We start from the raw sequence: 20277 nt of genomic DNA on the forward strand, positions 1-20277 counted from the left end.
AGATATGGGTTTATCATATATGGTCTTTATTTGAGGTATGTTCCCTGTGGGCTCTCTGGTGGCTCAACAGCAAAGATTCTGCCTGCCAATGCAGGAGACATGGGTTTGATTCTTGGGTTGGGAAGATCCCCTGGAGAAGGAAATGACAACCCACTTCATTATTCTTGCTGGGAAATCCCATGGACAAAGAAGCCTGGTGGGCTACCCTTCATGGGGTCACAAAGAATCAGATGTGACTTAGCAACTAAACAATAATAACAACATCATCAACAACAACATTCTCTCTATGTCCTCTCTCTGGACATTTTTTTAAAAATCATAAATGATGGAGTTGAACTTTACCAAAAGCCCTTTCTGCGTCTGTTGATATGGTCATATATATGCATATCTATATGTCTTCTTTTGAAAAAGTGTACTCAGGTATTCTCATTAAAAAAAAATTGGAATTGCTTTACAATATTTTGTTAGTTTCTGCTGTACAACAACACAAATCAGCCATAGGTATACATATATCCTCTCCTTTTTGAGCCTCCCTCCAACCCCCTTATTCCACCCCTCTAGGTCACCAGAGAGCAGCAAGCTGAGCTGCCTGTGCTATACAGCAGCTTCCTGCTACCTGTCTACTTTACACATGGTAGTGTGTATATGTTAATGCTCTTGATTTGTCCCACCCTCTTCTTCCCCCTCTGTGTCCACAAGTCCATTCTCTACATCTGTACCTCTGTTCTTGCTCTACAAATAGGCTCATTAGTACCAGTTTTCTAGATTCCATATATGTGCTTTAATATATGATATTTGTTTTTCTCTTTCTGACTTACTCCACTCTGTATGACAGGCTCTAGGTTCATCCACATCACTACACTGATTCAGTTTCATGCCTTTTTTATGGCTGAGTAATATTCCATTGTCAGAGAAGGCAATGGCACCCCACTCCAGTACTCTTGCCTGGAAAATCCCAGGGACAGAGGAGTGTTCTTGCCTGAAGAATCCCAGGGACAGGGGAGCCTGATGGGCTGCCGTCTATGGGGTCTCACAGAGTCGGACACGACTGAAGTGACTTAGCAATATTCCATTGTGTATATATACCACATCTTTATCTATGCATCTGTCGGTAGACATCTAGGTTATTTACATGTCCTGGCTATTGTAAATAGTGCTGCAATGGACACTGGGGTACATGTATCTTTTTGAGTTATGGTTTTCTCAGGGTATATACCCAGTAGTGGGATTTCTGGGTTGTTTGGTAGTTTTACCTTTAGTTTTTTTAGGAACCTCCATATTGTTCTCCACAGTGGGTAAACCAATTTACAGTCCCATCAGCAGTGTAAGAGGGTACCCTTTTCTTCACACCCTATCCAGCATTTACTGTCTGCACATTTTTTTTTTATGATGGCCATTCTGACTGGTGTGAGATGATACTTCATTGTAATTTTTATTTGCATTTCTCAAATAATTAGTGAAGTTGAGGATATTTGCATGTGCCTCTTGGCCATATTTATTTAAGTCTTCTGCCCAGGTTTTGATTGGATTGTTTGTTTTTTTTTTTGATATTGAGCTGCATGAGCTGTTTGTATATTTTGGAGATTAATCCTTTGTTGCTTTGTTTGCAGATATTTTCTCTCAGTTTGAGGGTTATCTTTTCCTCTTGTTTATAGTTTCCTTTGTTATGCAGGGGCTTTTAAGTTTAATGACATCCCATTTGTTTAATTTTGTTTTAATTTTCATTACTCTAGCAAGATCCAAAAAGATCTTGCTGTGGTTTATTTCAGTGTTTTTCCTATGTTTTACTCCAAGAGTTTTGTAATATCTGATCTTACATTTAGGTCTTTAATCCATTTTGAATTTATTTTTGTGTGTGATGTTAGGTAGTGTTCTAATTTCATTCTTTTACATGTACTGTCCAGTTTTCCTAGCACCTCTTATTGAAGAGATTGTCTTTTTTACACTGTATATTCTTGCTTCCTTTGTCACAGATTAGGTGACCATAGGTGCATGAATTCATCTCTGGGCTTGCTATCTTTTACCATTGGTCTATATTTCTGTTTTTATGTGAGAACCATACTGTCTTGTTTACTGTAGCTTTGTAGTATAGTTTGAAGTTGAGGGCTTGCTCCTCCAGGTCGGTTTTCCTTTCTCAAGATTCCTTTGGCTATTTGGAGTCTTTTGTGTTTCCATACAAATTGTAAAATTTTTAGTTCTGCTTCTGTGAAGAATGTCATTGTAATTTGATAGAAAATGCATTGAATCTGTAGATTGCATTGGGTAGAATATTCATTTTCACTATATTCATTTTTTTAATCCAAGAACATGGTATATTTCTCCATTTGCCTATATCCTTTTTGTTTATTTCATCAGTGTTTTATAGTTTTCTGAGTACAGGTCCTATACTTACTTAGGTAGGTTTATTCCTAGGTATTTTATTCTTTTTGTTGCATTTATACATGGAATTATTTTCTTAATTTCTCTTTCTGCTTATTTCATTGTTAGTGTATAGGAATGCAAGACATTTCTGTCATTAAATTTGTATCCGCCAACTTTGCCAAATTCATTGATTAGGTCTAGTAATTTTCTGGTGTCATCTTTAGGATTTTCTATGTGTAGCAACATGTCATCTGTAAACAGTGACAGTTTGACTTCTTTTCCAACTTGTATTTGTTTTACTTTTTTTTCTCGCTGATTGGTGTACTGAGGACTTTCAAAACTATGTTGAATAAGAATGGTGAGTGTGAACATCCTTGTCTTGTTCCTGCTCTTAAGGCAAATGGTTTCAGTTTTTCATCACTGAGTATGATGTTTGATGTAAGTTTGTCATATATGATATTTATTATGTTAAAGTAGGTTCCCTTGATGCCCATTTTCTGGAGAGTATCATAAATGGATATTGAATTTTGTCAAAAAGATTTTTCTGTATCTATTGAGATGATCATACAGTTTTTATTCTTTATTTGTTAATATGGTGTATCACATTGATTGATTTGCATGTGTTGAAGAATCTTTGCATTCCTGAGATACACATGACTTGCTCATGGTGTGTGATCCTTTTAATGTGTTGTTAGATTCTGAATGCTAGTATTTTGTTGAGGATTTTTACATCTATATTCATCAGTGATATTTGTCTATGATTTTCTTTTTTTATGATGGCTTTGGTTTTGGTATCAGGGTGATGGTGACCTTATAGAAAGAATTTGAGAGTGTTCTACCCTCTGAAATTTTTTGAAAGAGTTTGAGAAGGATAGGTGTTAGTTCTTCTCTAAATGTTTGATAGAATTAGTATGTGAGGTATATGGTCCTAGATTTTGTTTGTTGGAAGATTTTTATTCACAGTTTCAATTTCTTTACTTCTCATTGGTATGTTTATATTTTCCACTTCTTCCTGGTTTGGTCTTGGAAGAATTTGTTCATATCTGAGAATCTGTTCATTACTTCCAGGTTGTTTCTCCTTGGTCATTCAGTTCAGTTCAGTCGCTCAGTCATGTCTGACTCTTTGTGACCCCATGAATCGCAGCACGCCAGGCCTCCCTGTCCATCACCATCTCCCGGAGTTCACTCAGACTCACGTCCGTTGAGTCCGTGATGCTATCCAGCCATCTCATCCTTGGTCGTCCCCTTCTCCTTCTGCCCCCAATCCCTCCCAGCATCAGAGTCTTTTCCAATGAGTCAACTCTTTGCATGAGGTGGCCAAAGTACTGGAATTTCAACTTTAGCATCAGTCCTTCCAAAGAAATCCCAGGGCTGATCTCCTTCAGAATGGACTGGTTGGATCTCCTTGCAGTCCAAGGGAGTCTCAAGAGCCTTCTCCAACACCACAGTTCAAAAGCATCAATTCTTCGGTGCTCAGCCTTCTTCACAGTCCAACTCTCACATCCATACATGAACACAGGAAAAACCATAGCCTTGACTAGACGGACCTTAGTCGGCAAAGTAATGTCTCTGCTTTTGAATAAACTTTAGAACTAACACCCAGAAAAGATGTCCTTTTCATTATAGGGGACTGGAATGCAAAAGTAGGAAGTCAAGAAACACCTGGAGTAACAGGCAAATTTGGCCTTGGAATGCGGAATGAAGCAGGGCAAAGACTAATAGAGTTTTGCCAAGAAAATGCACTGGTCGTAGCAAACACCCTCTTCCAACAACACAAGAGAAGACTCTACACATGGACATCACCAGATGGTCAACACCAAAATGAGATTGATTATATTATTTGCAGTCAAAAATGGAGAAGCTCTATACAGTCAACAAAAACAACACCAGGAGCTGACTGTGGCTCAGATCATGAACTCATTATTACCAAATTCAGACTCAAATTGAAGAAAGTAGGGAAAACCACTAGACCATTCAGGTATGACCTAAATCAAATCCCTTATGATTATACAGTGGAAGTGAGAAATAGATTTAAGGGCCTAGATCTGATAGATAGAGTGCCTGATGAACTATGGAATGAGGTTCGTGACATTGTACAGGAGACAGGGATCAAGACCATCCCCATGGAAAAGAAATGCAAAAAAGCAAAATGGCTGTCTGGGGAGGCCTTACAAATAGCTGTGGAAAGACAAGAGGTGAAAAGCAAAGGAGAAAAGGAAAGATATAAGCATCTGAATGCAGAGTTCCAAAGAATAGCAAGAAGAGATAGAAAGCCTTCTTCAGTGATCAATGCAAAGAAACAGAGGAAAACAACAGAATGGGAAAGACTAGAGATCTCTTCAAGAAAATTAGGGATACCAAGGGAACATTTCATGCAAAGATGGGCTTGATAAAGGACAGAAATTGTATGGACCTAACAAGCAGAAGATATTAAGAAGAGGTGGCAAGAATACACAGAAGAACTGTACAAAAAAGATCTTCACGACCCAGATAATCATGATAATGTGATCACTAATCTAGAGCCAGACATTTTGGAATGTGAAGTCAAGTGGGCCTTAGAAAGCATCACTATGAACAAAGCTAGTGGAGGTGATGGAATTCCAGTTGAGCTATTTCAAATCCTGAAAGATGATGCTGTGAAAGTGCTGCACTCAATATGCCAGCAATTGTGGAAAACTCAGCAGTGGCCACAGGACTGGAAAAGGTCAGTTTTCATTCCAATTCCAAAGAAAGGCAATGCAAAAGAATGCTCAAACTACTGCACAATTGCACTCATCTCACATGCTAGTAAAGTAATGCTCAAAATTCTCCAAGCCAGGCTTCAGCAATACGTGAACTGTGAACTCCCTGATGTTCAAGCTGGTTTTAGAAAAGGCAGAGGAACCAGAGATCAAATTGCCAACATCTGCTGGATCATGGAAAAAGCAAGAGAGTTCCAGAAAAATATCTACTTCTGCTCTGTTGACTATGCCAAAGCCTTTGACTGTGTGGATCACAATAAACTGTGGAAAATTCTGAAAGAGATGGGAATACCAGACCACTTGACCTGTCTCTTGAGAAATCTGTATGCAGGTCAAGAAGCAACAGTTAGAACTGGACATGGAACAACAGACTGGTTCCAAATAGGAAAAGGAGTACATCAAGGCTGTATATTGTCACCCTGCTTATTTAACTTCTATGCAGAGAACATCATGAGAAACGCTGAACTGGAAGAAACACAAGCTGGAATCAAGATTGCCGGGAGAAATATCAATAACCTCAGATATGCAGGTGATACCACCCGTATGGCAGAAAGTGAAGAGGAGCTAAAAAGCCTCTTGATGAAAGTGAAAGAGGAGAGCGAAAAAGTTGGCTTAAAGCTCAACATTCAGAAAAGGAAGATGATGGCATCTGGTCCCATCACTTCATGGGAAATAGATGGGGAAACAGTGGAAACAGTGTCAGACTTTATTTTTTGGGCTCCAAAATCACTGCAGATGGTGACTGCAGCCATAAAATGAAAAGATGCTTACTCCTTGGAAGAAAAGTTATGACCAACCTAGATAATATATTCAAAAGCAGAGACATTACTTTGCCAACCAAGGTCCTTGGTCAGTAGCATTTGTCTTATGTATTGAGGTGCTCCTATGTTGAGTGCATAAATATTTATAATTGCTATATCTTCTTCTTGGATTAATCCCTTTATTATTATGTAGTGTCCTTTCTTATCTCTTGTATAACAGTTTTTATTTTAAGGTCTATTTTGTCTCATATGAGTACTCCTACTCCCATTTTTTAAAAAAATTTCCATTTGCATGGTATAACTTTTTCCATTCCCTCACTTTCAGTCTGTATATGTCTGTAGGGTTGAAGTGTGTCTCTTGTAGGGAGCATATATGGATCTTATTTTTGTATCCATTCAGTCAGTCTGTGTCTTTTGGTTGGGGTATTTAATCCACTTACGTTGAAGATAATTGTCGATATGTATGTTCCTATGAGGGGCTTCCCAGGTAGGGCTAGTGGTGAAGATCCTGCCTGCCAGTGCAGGAGACATAAATGATGCAGGTTCCTTCCCTGGCTCAGGACCATCGCCTGGAGGAGGGCAGGGCAGCCCACTCCAGTATTCTTGCCTGGAGAATCCCACGGAGAGAGGAGCATGGTGGGCTACAATCTCAGGGGTCACAAAAGAGTTGGACACAACTGAAGTGACTTAACATATATTTCTATTTTCATTTTGTTAGCTGGTAATTTTCTTAATCGTTTTGAGTTTGTTTTTGTTGGTCTTTCTCTTTGTGTTTCCTGTCTAGAGCAGTTCCTTTAGCATTTGTTATAATGCTGGTTTGGAGATGTTGAATTCTCTTAGCTTTTGCTTGTCTGTAAATCTTCTGATTTCTCCATCAAATCTGAATGAAATCCTTGCTTTCAGCACTTTCACCGTTTGTGCCTGGGCTTGATTCCTGGTCAGGGATCTAAGATCCTGCAAGGTATGTGGCACAGCCAGATTTTTTGTTTTAAAGCAACAGATTTCTGTACGTTAACCTTGTATTCTGCAACTTTATTGAATTTGTTTATTGGTTCTAATAGTTTTTTAGTGGATACTTTAGGGTTTCCTATATGCAATATCGTGTCATTTGCAAATAGTGACAGTTTTGGTTCTTCCCTTCCAGTTCGGATGCATTTTGTTTATTTTTCTTGATTATTACCGTGACTAGGAGTTTCAGTACTATGTTGAGTAAAAGTGGTGAGAGTGGTCATCCTTGTCTTATTCCTGAACTTCAAGGAAATTCTTTCTGCTTTTCTCCATCGAATATGGTGTTAGCTGTGGTCTAGTCATATATAGCCTTTATTGTGTTGAGGTATGTTCCCTTTACGTTTTATTTTGTTGAGCGTTTTTATCATGAATGAGTGTTGAGTTTTGTCAAATGCTTTTTCTGTATCTATTGAGATGATCATGCATTTTCTTATCCCTCCTTTTGTTAATGTGAAGTATCACAATGATTTATTTGCACATATTGAGTCATTCTTATATCCATGGAAGAAATCAAACTTGATCATGGTGTACGGACCTATTTATATGTTATTGATTTTGATTTGCTTTTATTTTGTTGAGAGTTTTTGTATTTGCATTCATCAGGGATATTGGCCTGTAATTTTCTTTCTTTCTCTTTTTGTAGTATCTGGTTTTAATATCAGAAGAAATTTAGGAATTTTCTCACCTATTCATTTTTCTAGAATAGTTTGAGAGATGTATACAGTAACTATTCCTTTTATGTTTGGTAGAATTCCCCTGAATGGTCCTGGGCTTTTAATTGTTGGGAGTTTTTGATCACTGATTCAATTCCAATACTAGTAACTGATCTTTTCAGATTAGCTATTTCTTCCTGATTCAGTCTCAGAAGATTGCATGTTTCTAGGAATCTATCCATTTCCTCTAGATTGTCCAGTTTGTTGACATATTTTGTCCAGTTTGTTTCAGGATTCTCTTATGATTTCTTTGATACATTTGTAACTCCTCCTTTTTCATTTCTTACTTTGTTTATTTTGTTCCTTCTCCTCCCCCCTTTCTAAATGAGTCTGGGTAATGGCTTATCAATTTTTTTTAATCTTTAAAAAAAACCCAGTTCTTGGCTTCATTGATCTGTTCTATATCATTTTCTTGTCTCTATTTTATTTCCTCTTTGATCTTTATTATTTCCTTCTGTCTGCTGACTTTGGTATTTTCTTGTTCTTCTTTTTCTAATTCCTTTAGATGATAGGTTAAATGGTTTGTCTGAAATTTTTCTTGTTTCATGAGATAGCCTGTATTGGTATAAACATCTCTCAGAATTAATTTTTCTGCCTCCCATAGATTTTTTTTGAAGGTTATGGCTTTATTCTAATTGGTCTCAAGGTATTTATTGATTTCTTTTTGATTTCTTCATTGACCTATTGGTTTTTTATTGACTTTTATTGAGTTCATTGGTTTTTCATTAGTATGTTATTTATTGCCATTTTTCTTCTTGTAATTGATTTCTAACTTCACACCATTGTGGTCAAAAACATGCCTTAAATAATTTCCCCCTTAAATTTGTTGAAACATTCCATGTGCATTTGCAAAGAATATGTATTCTGCTCGTATTAGATGGAATGTCCTGTGTTAGGGAATGTTTAACAGGAGGATTCCTACGTGCTGTTTCGCATAAATTCTCTGTTCCTTATCAGTTCTTACAATGAGTAGTGCTGTGCGCAGCTTTCAGGACTGAGATCATGAGAAATGGTATCTGCTTGTATTCCTTTCAGTAACTCCCTTCAGTGACTCTTTTCAGTATCAGCGACCTTGTATGTATTAGACTATCCATATTGTGACTATTGATAAAATTTCATCCTGTGTAATAGCTGAGTAATCATCTTACTAAAGATATATAAGCCTGCATTTCTGCTAATAAAATACCTTTGCTCCATCAGAGCTTAGGTCCCCGTGTCTTTTTTTGTACCACCCCCCGCCCCGACTCACCCCCCCGCCCCCGACTCCCCTCCCCCCCCACCCCCGCCGGCTAATTCTCTGGAGGTTAGAAACCCACCCGTCGTGCTCACTCTCCTGCCCGGACTTCTAAGACTCCCTTGAGAAGGCGCCCTGTGCCTTCGTGAACGATGCAAGCCCTGTGTCAAGGGCTTTATTGGTTCTCTGCATAAACTGGGGAATATCAGCCTCTTTCTCTGTTTCACTTTCTTATCGTCGACTCCTGACCACCAGGTTCTGGTCTATTAAAGGACCCCAACAATCCTGTAGATATCTACTAAGTCTAACTGGTATAATATGTCTTTTAAGGGCAGCGGTTTTTAAAAAAATTGATTTTCTTGCAGATAATGTGTCCATTGATATAAGTAAGGTGTTAAAGTCCGCTATTACTATTGTGTTATTGTTAATTTCTCCCTTCATGTCTATTAATGTTTCTGCATATGTTTATGAACATTATATCTTCTTGTGTTGTTCTCTTTATCATTATATAATGCCCTTTGTCTTTTATTATAGACTTTATTTTAAAATCTGTTTTGTTTGATATGAGTATTGCTACTCAGCTTTCTCTTTGTTTCCATTTGGGTGGAATATTTTTTTCTATTCCCTCACTTCTGATCTGTGTGTATCTTGTACGCGATGTATAGATGAATCCTAGATTTTCATCCAGTCAGCCACCGCATTTCCTTTCATTAGGCATTTAGTCCACTGACACTTAAAGTGATTATTGATAGGTATACACTTATTGCCATTTTGCTATGTGTGTTCTGATTGCTAATAGTTTTTCCTCTTTTCTTTTTTCTTCTTTTAGTCCCTTGTTTTGTGATTTAATGCTTTTCTTTATGTTACATTTGCATTCTTTTCTTTCTAGTTTTGTATATCTATTGTAGGTTTTATGATTTGTGTTTACATGTTGACCTATGACTATTTCTATTTAATACTGGTGGTCATTTAAGTTCAAACACATTCTAAAAGCTCTACATTTCAGTTCCCCTACAATGTTTTATGTTTTTGATGTCGTATTTTACATCTTCATGTCTATCCCTTAACTGTTTATTGCTGTTATAGTTGATTTGACAGCTTTTGTCTTTGAACCTTTGTACTAGCTAATTTAAATGGTTGATCCACAGTCTTTATCAGCAGGATATTCCCTTTTCTATAATTTCTTATTTCTTGTTGTAGCCTTTTCTTTCCTCTTAAAAAGAATAACCCTTAACACTTCTTTAAGACTTGTTTACTATTGACGGACTCTTTTAGTTTTTGCTTCTTTGAGAAGTTCTTTATCTCCTCTTTAATTCTGAATGATGACCTTGCTGGATAGAGTATTCTAGGTTTCTGGTTTACTTTTGCTTTTAAGTACTTATATAATGCCACCCCTTCTGTCCTGCAAAGATTCTCCTGAAAAACTTAGCTGATAGCCTTTAGGGTTCCCTTGTATATAACTCTTTTCTTTTTCCTTTTGCTGCCTTTTACTTCTTTTTTTTTTTTTTTAATTTTTAGTTTTGCCATTTCAATTACGATATATCTTGGTATGATTCTCTTTTTGTTCATCTTGTTTGAGACTCTGTGCTTACCGGACCTGGATATCTGTTTCCTTCTTCAGGTTCAGGAAGTTTTAAGCCATAATTTCATCAATTACCTTTTTAAACCATTTCTCTCTCCTTTTTTTCTGAGGTTCCTATGGTGTGGCTGTTAGTATGCTTGATATTTTCTCAGAGGTCCCTTAAACTATCTTCATTTTTGAAAATGTGTTTTTCTTCTTGCTGCTCTGATTGGGTGATTTCTTTATTTTGTCTTTCAGATTGTTTATGTGTTCTTCTCTATCACCTAATCTGCTGTTAATTCCGTTTAGTTGTATTTTTCATTTCAGTTATTGCATTTTTTAGCCCTGACTAGTTCTTTAAGAAAAATTTTTTTTTCCTAGTTCTTTGTTCAAATTCTCACTGTGTTCATGTGTTCTTTTCTCCAGTTCAGCTTATTATTACTTTGAGCTCCTTTTGTTGTTGTTGTTGTTGTAAATTATTTCTGTTTCATCAGGATTTTTTTCAGGGTGTTTTTCATTTCTTTCACTTTAAACATATTCCTCTGTCTTCTAATTTTGTTTAACTTTATCTCTATGAAATTAGGTGAGTCAGTTACCTTACTTGGTCTTGAAGGCATGTCCTTGTATGGGAACATCCCTATGCAGTCCATCTGTGCCCAGTAGCTTTGGTCAGAGAATTGGAACTAAGCAAGCAGGGGTCATGTCTTCCCCAGGATGTGCTGGCAGCCACCACTTTGGTGGGAAGTAGGACTGGAGATGGAGTGGTTAGAGCCAGGTGAAGGTTGAAGTTTTTCCCATGATTAGTGGCTGTCATTGCCATATCAGGGCTTGGGGCAGGGCCCACAGGGCTGGAATAGGAGTTTTGAAGGAGTTGCGTTTCTCTCAGATGTGATGGTAGTCTTTGGTTTGGGATGTGGTCTGAGCCTGAGAATGTGGGGTGCACTTCTGTGTTGATTTCACTTTCCTTTTTGGTGTGAGATCCCTGGTTAGTTTCTCTGTGTGAGCTGGAGGGGTCAGTGTCAACACTGAGCTAGACTTAAAGTGAAAGTGAAAGTGAAGTCATTCAGTCATGTCCGACTCTTTGCGACCCCATGGACTGTAGCCTACCAGGCTCCTCCCTCCATGTGATTCTCCAGGCAAGAGTACTGGAGTGGGTTGCCATTTCCTTCTCCAGGGGATCTTCCCAACCCAGGGATCGAACCCAGTTCTCCCGCATTCCAGGCAGACACTTTAACCTCTGAGCCACCAGGGATGGGGATGTGTGCTATGGTGATGGTGGTCTCTGCTCTGGAGTTAGCCTTATTCCCTTTCAGTAGCATGTGATCAGAAGGCACATGCTGGCAATGGCTGTCTCCATGCTGATTAGAGGCAGGGCCAGTGTGCAAGCTGGCTCCATTTCCTCCAAGTTTGCACACTTTTGTTGGCTATGGCCATCTCCCTCTTGGTAGGGAGCAGTGTTGGAGCAAGAGGGACTGCAGCAGGAGCCCAGTATGGGTGGGGGGAGTTCTCTGGGGTGGCCTTGGCATGGGGAGAGCCCCAGGCAATTTTCAATCTGCTGCCTTAGCACTGTGATTGTGAGTAAGCAAGTCTGTAGGCATGCTCTTTTAAGAGTGGAGCCTCAGTTTCTTACAGCCCTCTAATAAGCTTCAGTGGTTTTTAGACCAGTTAAGGGGCTTCACCTTCATGGGGTCAGACCCCATGTCCGACTCTGTGCGACCACATAGATGGCAGCCCACCAGGATCCCCTGTCCCTGTGAGTCTCCAGACAAGAATACTGGAGTGGGTTGCCATTTCCTTCTCCAGTGCATTAAAGTGAAAAGTGAAAGTGAAGTCACTCAGTCGTTTCCGACTCTTAGCAACCCTATGGTCTGCAGCCTACCAGGCTCCTCCATCCATGGGATTTTCCAGGCAAGAGTACTGGGGTGGGATGCTCAAACTCCTTATTCCCCCAGGGAGGATCCCTGAGTCTGGAATACCCTCTCTTCTCTGTCCCCTGCTAGGGGTGCAGGTCCTGACCAGATTGCTTTTCCTCCCTTCCTACCAGACTACATGTGGATCTTTCTTTATAACCCTGGTTGTGGAAGAGTTGTTCTGCTAGTTCTCAGGTCAATTTCAGCAAGAGTAATTCTATATATAGTAGTGGTTTTGATGTGTTCCTGAGGGAAGGTGAGTCCAGCATTATCCTGATCTGCTAGCTTGATCTCTCTCTTTTGGTAAATATTCCTTTTCTATTGACTAGAGTGTTAGATGATACATATATATACACATATATATATATATGTATATATATATGTGTGTGTGTGTGAATGTGTGTGTTTATGGTAATTATTTTATATAAAACTCCAGCCAATAAGAAAGAAATATATATTTATTTCTATTACTATAAAAATACAATAAGCCAATTTTTAATGGGATTGTACTATATAGGCTATTTTGTAAATTGTTTAAAAAATGTTAACTGTGTACTTGCAAATTTTTTTAATAACAGAATATACACCTAGCTCATTCTATCTAGTGGTTATATAGAACTCCATGGTATGAATGTTTCATTATGCATTAACTATTAACCTGTTGTTGGATATTTAGGTTCAGTTCAGTTCAGTTGCTCAGTCGTGTCCAACTCTTTGCAACCCCATGAACTGCAGCATGCCAGGCCTCTCTGTCCATCACCAACTCCTGGGGTTTACTCAAACTCATGTCCATTGAGTCGGTGATGCCATCCAACCATCTCATCCTCTGTCATCCTCTTCTCCTCCCATCTTCAACCTTTCCCAGCATCAAAGTCTTTTCAAATGAGTCAGCTCTTTGCATCAGGTGGCCTGTCAGGGAATATTTAATTTTAAGGAATCCTATATATTTTCTGTTTCTTAAAGGCCCTCTGTTCCTTGTCAGTTCTTGGAAAACAGGAATGAGCAGAGCTGCCTGCAGTTCTCAGGACTGAGGTCATGAGGCAGAACGCATACATGGATTCCTTTCAGTAACCTTTTACTTTTCTGTAAAACTACTTAGTCATGTTCCTATTCGCAATACATGGATTGTCTTCTGGATCTGTGACGATTGTTATTCCCCTAGTTACTGTTGATACGGTCCTATGACTATTGTTATTCCCTTAGTTACTGTTGTTATGCATCTGGTTTTGGTGTTTTTTACTCAACTTTATTTTTCTGCCTAAAGCTTCCTTGTATAACAATATATAAGCACACACCGCCATGAATAAAGTACCCTTGTTCCACTAGAGATTTGGGTCCCCCGCATCCTTTTTTTCTTCGCCTTCTTTTCCTCGACTTCTGTCCCCAGGTCCTGGTCTGTCAAGAAGACCATAACAAGTGGCACCTGAACAGGGACCTGGAGTACGCCCTTGGCAAGCGGACGGAGTGACTATGGACCTACTGAGGTCGGTAAGTGCGGGGTTATGGGACAAACGACTGGAAAGCCCCACCACTTTTCTGCTTTGCTTCATTATTTATTTAAAGTTCAAGGACTTTCGGTTTCGCATCAGCAAATAGAGGCTTGTCTCCAAACGGTAATTGAACATAATCCCTGGTTCTCTGATGAAAGCAATTTTGATTTAAAGATTTGGAACTGGGTTAGAGAGAATGTTAAACAAGCTGCAAGAATGGGAAAAAGTATTCCAATAGATTTCTGGTCCTTATGGGCCCTCATTAAAGCCATGATTTTGCCTTTTCAAGGAAATTCTAGCCCCCCTGATATTCGACAACAGGCAGAACACTTGTTACATAAATATGAATTAGATGATAAAACTTTACAAAAGGCCCAATTAAAACAACATAAAATATTTCAGAATTATCCTACCAGCTCTGCTCCGGCTGCCGCAAGTGCTCCTCCTCCTCTTGCAATGGACTCTAAACCGAAAGTCCTCTTAACTCAAGGACAAAATGACTCTGCCAATGACTTTTCTGAGGCCTTTTTTTGACACTAAAGCTGGCAATACTTTTTAAAATGACAATGATAAGCCTTTAACACACACTCACATTTGTAAGAAAAAACTTTCTACTCATTCTCCTTCACGACAAAAGCTTTATGGGTTACTAGACTGGAACATGGAAAATGGGTTCTTTCTAGCCTTCACCATGTCACACCTGCCCTTAGCTGAACAAAATCTTGCCAAATATAAACTCCAAATAATTGAGCCACCCAACTCTGACAAAGATGGTCCATATTTTGAGCCCAACCTATGGATGTGGATAAACCCCAACACTGTATTTCCCCCTGGAAAGTTAGAAGTCAATAAAACCTGAAGACAACTACACAAAAATATTTCAAGGCCATAATGAAGCCTATGCTGATTTTTTTAGCTAGATTGGAAGTTGCTATTTCCTGTAATGTTATAGGAGAAGAAGCCAAAATGCAGCTAGAAAAACTACTTGCTTATAAAAATGCAAACCAAAAATGTTAAAGAGCTATCACTCCAATTCATGAGACTGAGACTATTATTGATTATTTGAAGGCTTGTAGCAATTTAGGATCAGAACTTCAAAAAATGAAAATGTTAGCTGAGACAATGGTTGCTGCCTTTAAAAAGGGAAATGAAGGATGTTTTGCATGTGGGGATAAGACCCATTTAAAAAAGAGATTGTCCTAAAAAATACACAGAAAAAATTAAAACTATTAAAAAGCCTCCAGGAATTTGCCCTCGTTGCCGTAAGGGGATACATTGGGCCAGAGAATGTCAATCTAAATATGATATTTAAGGGAAGCCTATTTTGGGAAACTCCAAGCTGGGGACTCCCCAGGTCCCCATCAACAAAAACCAGGGGCAAACTGCATCTTTTCCTTCAAACCCTCAACATCCGGCAGTGCTGCTGTCAATATACCAGCCTTAAATGATTTTCACCTTTTTCCTCAAGTATTCCCTTCTAGAATACCTACCAGACTTTTTGGACCCCTACCCCCACAAACCTTCAGTCTTTTATTTGGCTGATCTAGTTTGACTTCTAAAGGAGTTACTGTTTACCCTGAAGTAATTGATTCAGATTATAAGGGAAAAAATTCAAATTATGATGTCATCTCAGATACTATGGCAATTCAAAAAGGGGGACAAAACTGCTCAAATACTTCTTTTACCTTACATTTCTATTAACTCCTCTGATAACATACAGACAGGTGGATTTGACAATACAGATCAAAAACAATCCTTACGGACATCAGTAGTATCTGAATATGTATGACCAAATATAAATATCAAAATTAATGGCAAAAATTTTTTTGATCTTCTTGATACTGGATCTGATATCACTATTATCTGCAAACATTTATGGCCCAAATCTTGGCCTATACAGAGAAGTTCTTGCCAAATTGCAGGAGTTTCTCAAACCAAAGTACAAGAGGTTTATCAAAGTGTCCAAATATATCCATGTGAGGGACCATAAGGCCAGCCCACAACATTATGACCTTATGTGATAGATGCACCCCTTAATTTAATAGGAAGAGATTTACTTATGCAATGGCAAGCTAAAATATGTATTCCACGTTTTTCCTAGGGGCCACTGCTCACTTAACAAATGGTACAATTATTAAAATAACTCGGAAAAGTGACAAGCCTATTTGGAGAGAGCAATGGCCCCTTACAAAAGAGAAACTAGAGGCTGCTAAGGAACTTGTCAATACACAATTGAAATTAAAACACATTGGGGAATCTTATTCCCCTTGGAATTTTCCCATTTTTGTAATTAAAAAAATCTGACAAATGGCATCTCTTAACAGACCTTCAAAAAGTTAATGCATCTATGAAACCTATGGGTACGCTGCAACCAGGCATTCCATCACCTACCACTATTCCTCAAAACTGGCATATTATTATAGATTTACAGGATTGCTTTTTTACTATACCTTTACACCCTCTAGACTGAGAAAGATTTGCCTTCTCTCTTCCTTTTCCTAATCATATTGGGCCTCATAAATGATATCAATGAACTGTATTGCCTCAAGGAATAATGAATTCTCCCACCATGTGTCAATATTATGTAGCCAAAGCCCTTGAACCTGTGTGAAAACAATTTCCTGACTTTCTTGTTATTCATTATAAGGATGATATATTGTTTTCAGCTCCATCTGTTTTAGAAACTCAACATATGTTTGACATAGCTCAACGATGTTTAAAAGACTCTGGATTAATTATTGCCCCTGAAAAAATTCAAACCTCTACACCTTACCATTACTTAGGGTCTATTGTTAATAGACAACATATTACTCCCCAACTAACACAAATTTGTGTTGATAAATTATCAACCTTGAATGAGTTTCAAAAACTTAAGCTATAAACTGGATTAGACCCTCTTTAGGCATTGCAAATGATCAACTGACTAATTTATTTAATACTTTGAAAGGAGATCCTGATTTAAATATCCCTCGTTCACTTTCACAAGAGGTACAAGAGGAATTCTGTTTAGTACAAAATAAATTACAAAAACAGTTTCTTACTCATATTAGACTTGAATTACCTCTAAAGTTGTTTGTACTCCCTTCTCTCCATTCCCCCATAGGACTTCTTGCCCAACAAAAACACTCAATAGAATGGATCTATACCCATTTTAGAGGGACCAAGTCACTTACACCCTATCTTGATTTGATTGCTCTAATAATTATCAATGGGAGAAATAGAACTAAGACTTTAATTGGCTCCGATCCTCACAAACTTATATTACCTATTAATAAAGCTTAATTTGAAAATGCATTAGAAACTTCTACCAATTTTCAAATAGCCTTCTTAGACTATTTTGGAGAGATTTCATTTTATTATCCTTATAATAAACTTTGAAATTTCTTCAAAAATACTAAATTTATTATCTCTCACATTGTTACATCACAGCCTATACCTCAAACTGATGTTTTCTGTATAGATGGGACCAAAAAACGCTAAAGCCTCATTTTGGTCTCTCAAAGAATATAAAGTCTTTAATACTAAATTCCATTCTGCCCAACAAAATGAATTATATGCTCTTATTCAAGTTATTCACCTATATCCTTACCCTATTAATATAATTTCTGACCCCTCAAATTCAGTTTTTATATTAAAAAATATAGAAACTTCTACCATAAATTTTAATCAGTTATTATTCAACAACTTTTTCTTGAATTACAGTCTATTATTAGGGACCACACTTCCCCCATTTCACACACTGAAACTACAAATAAAAAAATTTAAAAAGGAGGAATACACAGGAACAATTATATCTTCCCTATCCAGAGCAGACTTTACTAGATTCCAACGTAAGATATCCTTTAAACCTATAACTATTGTTAATACAGCTTTATTTATTTTAAATTTTTAAAACTTACCACAAGGAGTTATCTTGAAATAAGCAGAAAAACATTTCTAGGAATTGTAAGACACTTCTCTTCCTCTGCCCATTTGGTATCAAGATGGGCTAACTAAACAATGGAAATCTGGGAAATTAATCTTACAGGGAAAAGGGTATGCTTGTATTTCTCCAGGTAGATCCAATGAAAATCAACTGGTTTCCTCTTTGGAAGATCTGCCCCAGAAGATCCTCCAGCATTCAAAATAAAAAAGAAACGACAAAATTCCCCAGAGAAAAAAATTCCAATACGAACCATGGTGATTCTAAAAATATCCAAGAAACACCTCCCTCAACATCATCGACCTTATGATCTCCTTGCTGCTGCTGCTGCTAAGTCGCTTCAGTCGTGTCCGACTCTGTGCGACCCCATAGATGGCAGCCCACCACGCTCCCCCATCCCTGGGATTCTCCAGGCAAGAATACTGGAGTGGGTTGCCATGTCCTTCTCCAATGCATGAAAGTGAAAAGTGAAAGTGAAGTCTCTCAGTCGTGTCCGACTCTCAGCGACCCCGTGGACTGCAGCCCACTAGGCTCCTCCATCCATGGGATTTTCCAGGCAAGATTACTGGAGTGGGGTGCCATTGCCTTCTCCGATGATCTCCTTACCTAGGGACAAACAAAAATCCTTACTAATCAAGATAAAAATCTGGTTTCTCAACAGAGAATGCCTTGGAATCCAGAAAATATTTTTGTTGCTTTGCTTGCTTTCCTTGCTTTTGCTTCCCCCACTCAAGCTGAATTAATCATACTTATTGGACCTATATACCTAACCCCCTTTTCCACTACAGGTATTTTAGACAACAGACTGGTGGAACCCATCCTTATTATAAAAATATCTCAGAGCAACTGGAAACTAGTGGTTGACTTTCTCTCTTACAAGCTTTCGCAGAGAGGATACAGCAATGCCATCAATGGCAACCCATCCTGGCACCTGGCAGGTAGCCCTGCAGTGAATGGAGCCACTGGCCACAGCAGAATCTTGGACGCCAGGGAAGTGATCCCCATGGCAACAGTAAAGCAAGCCCTGAGGGAGGCAGGCAATGAGTTTGAACTGAGGTACCAATAGACATTCAGTGACCTGAATGTCCCAGCTTCACATCACCCTAGGGACAGCATATCAGAGCTTTGAACAGGTAGTGTATGAGCTCTTCCTGGACGGGGTGAACTGGGGTCACACTGTGGCCTTTTTCTCCTTCAGTGGGGCACTAAGCATGGAAAGCACAGACAAGGAGATGCAGGTATTGGTGAGTCAGCTCACAACTTGAATGGCCACTTACCTAAATGGCCACCTAGAGCCTTGGATCCAGAACGGTGCCTGGGACACTTTTGTGGAACTCTACAGAAACAATACAGCAACCGAGAGCCAAAAGGGCCAAGAGTGCTTCAACCGCTGGTCCCTGATGGGCATGACTGTGCTTGTATGGTTCTGCTGGGCTTGCTCTTCAACTCATAGTAACTATTCCTTTCGTTATAGTCATTCATATTTTATACAAGCTAATGTTCCTCTTCCTTTTGTTATAGCTATAGAGAGCTTACAGTTTAATAAGACTCTACGTTTTGTGACTTCTATAGATTACAAATTATATACTTGCCTTAATTCCTCTGTTTCTTTGAAAAATGAATCCCTGGAAAGAGGGTCCCATGTCAGGACTTGCCTCCCAGCTGCTTACTAACTTACTCCAGCGATCTAAATGACTCATTGGATGGTTAATTCTTGGTATTTTGGGATTAGTAGCCATTTGTACCACTGCTGCTGTCGCAGACATTGCTTTACAAACCTCAGTTCAAATACATAATTTTATTCAAAATTAGACCAAAGATGCTCATACTATGTGGGCCACTCAGGCTCAGTTAGATGAGGAAGTTCAAGATGAAATACAGAAACTAAAAACAGCCATCAAATGGGTTGGAGATCAATTAATAGATTTACAGAAGCAAATAATACTAAAATGTGATTGGAATTCTGCTCAATTTTATATTATCCCTGTTCAATTCAACTATAGTGCTTATGACTGGGAACAAATCAAATTTCATTTGAAGACATAGACGATATGCTTCCCTAAATGTAGTTATTACAAAAAGAAATCTTCAAAACCTTCTCTAAAAGTCTGCCCTCTTTGAATAATTTGGAAACTTTAGCTGAACAGCTAGCTGATCAATTATCTGGGCTAGACCCTTAAGGATGGTTCCAAAGTATTACTCATAGTATTGGGTCTGGTGCTGTAACATTGGTAATTGTCCTGGTAATTATATTTGTTGTATACCAATGCCTTTCAACAAAAATTGTTCAGACTAAACAAACTCAATTGGTCAGGGCCTTTTTCACAACAATAATAAAAAGGGGGTATTTTCAGGGAACGTTTAATTTTAAGGAATCCTATATGTTGTTTTCTGTTTCTTAAGGGCCCTCTGTTCCTTATCAGTTCTTGGAAAACAGGAACGAGCAGAGCTGCCCGCAGTTCTCAGGACTGAGGTCATGAGGCAGAACGCATACATGGATTCCTTTTAGTAACCGTTTACTTTTCTGTAAAACTACTTGGTCATACTACCTTATCTGCAATACATGGATTGTCTTC

General features: G+C 38.4%; 1 pseudogene; it reads left to right on the top strand.

Annotated features, from left to right (window-relative positions):
- Positions 1–6322: 6322 nt before the first annotated feature.
- On the top strand, positions 6323–19154 carry LOC138088351 (bcl-2-like protein 1; annotated as a pseudogene).
- The last annotated feature ends 1123 nt before the right edge of the window (positions 19155–20277 follow it).

The sequence above is a fragment of the Capricornis sumatraensis genome, chromosome 11 (genome assembly GCF_032405125.1).
Source record: "Capricornis sumatraensis isolate serow.1 chromosome 11, serow.2, whole genome shotgun sequence".
In the NCBI taxonomy this organism is placed as follows: domain Eukaryota; kingdom Metazoa; phylum Chordata; class Mammalia; order Artiodactyla; family Bovidae; genus Capricornis; species Capricornis sumatraensis.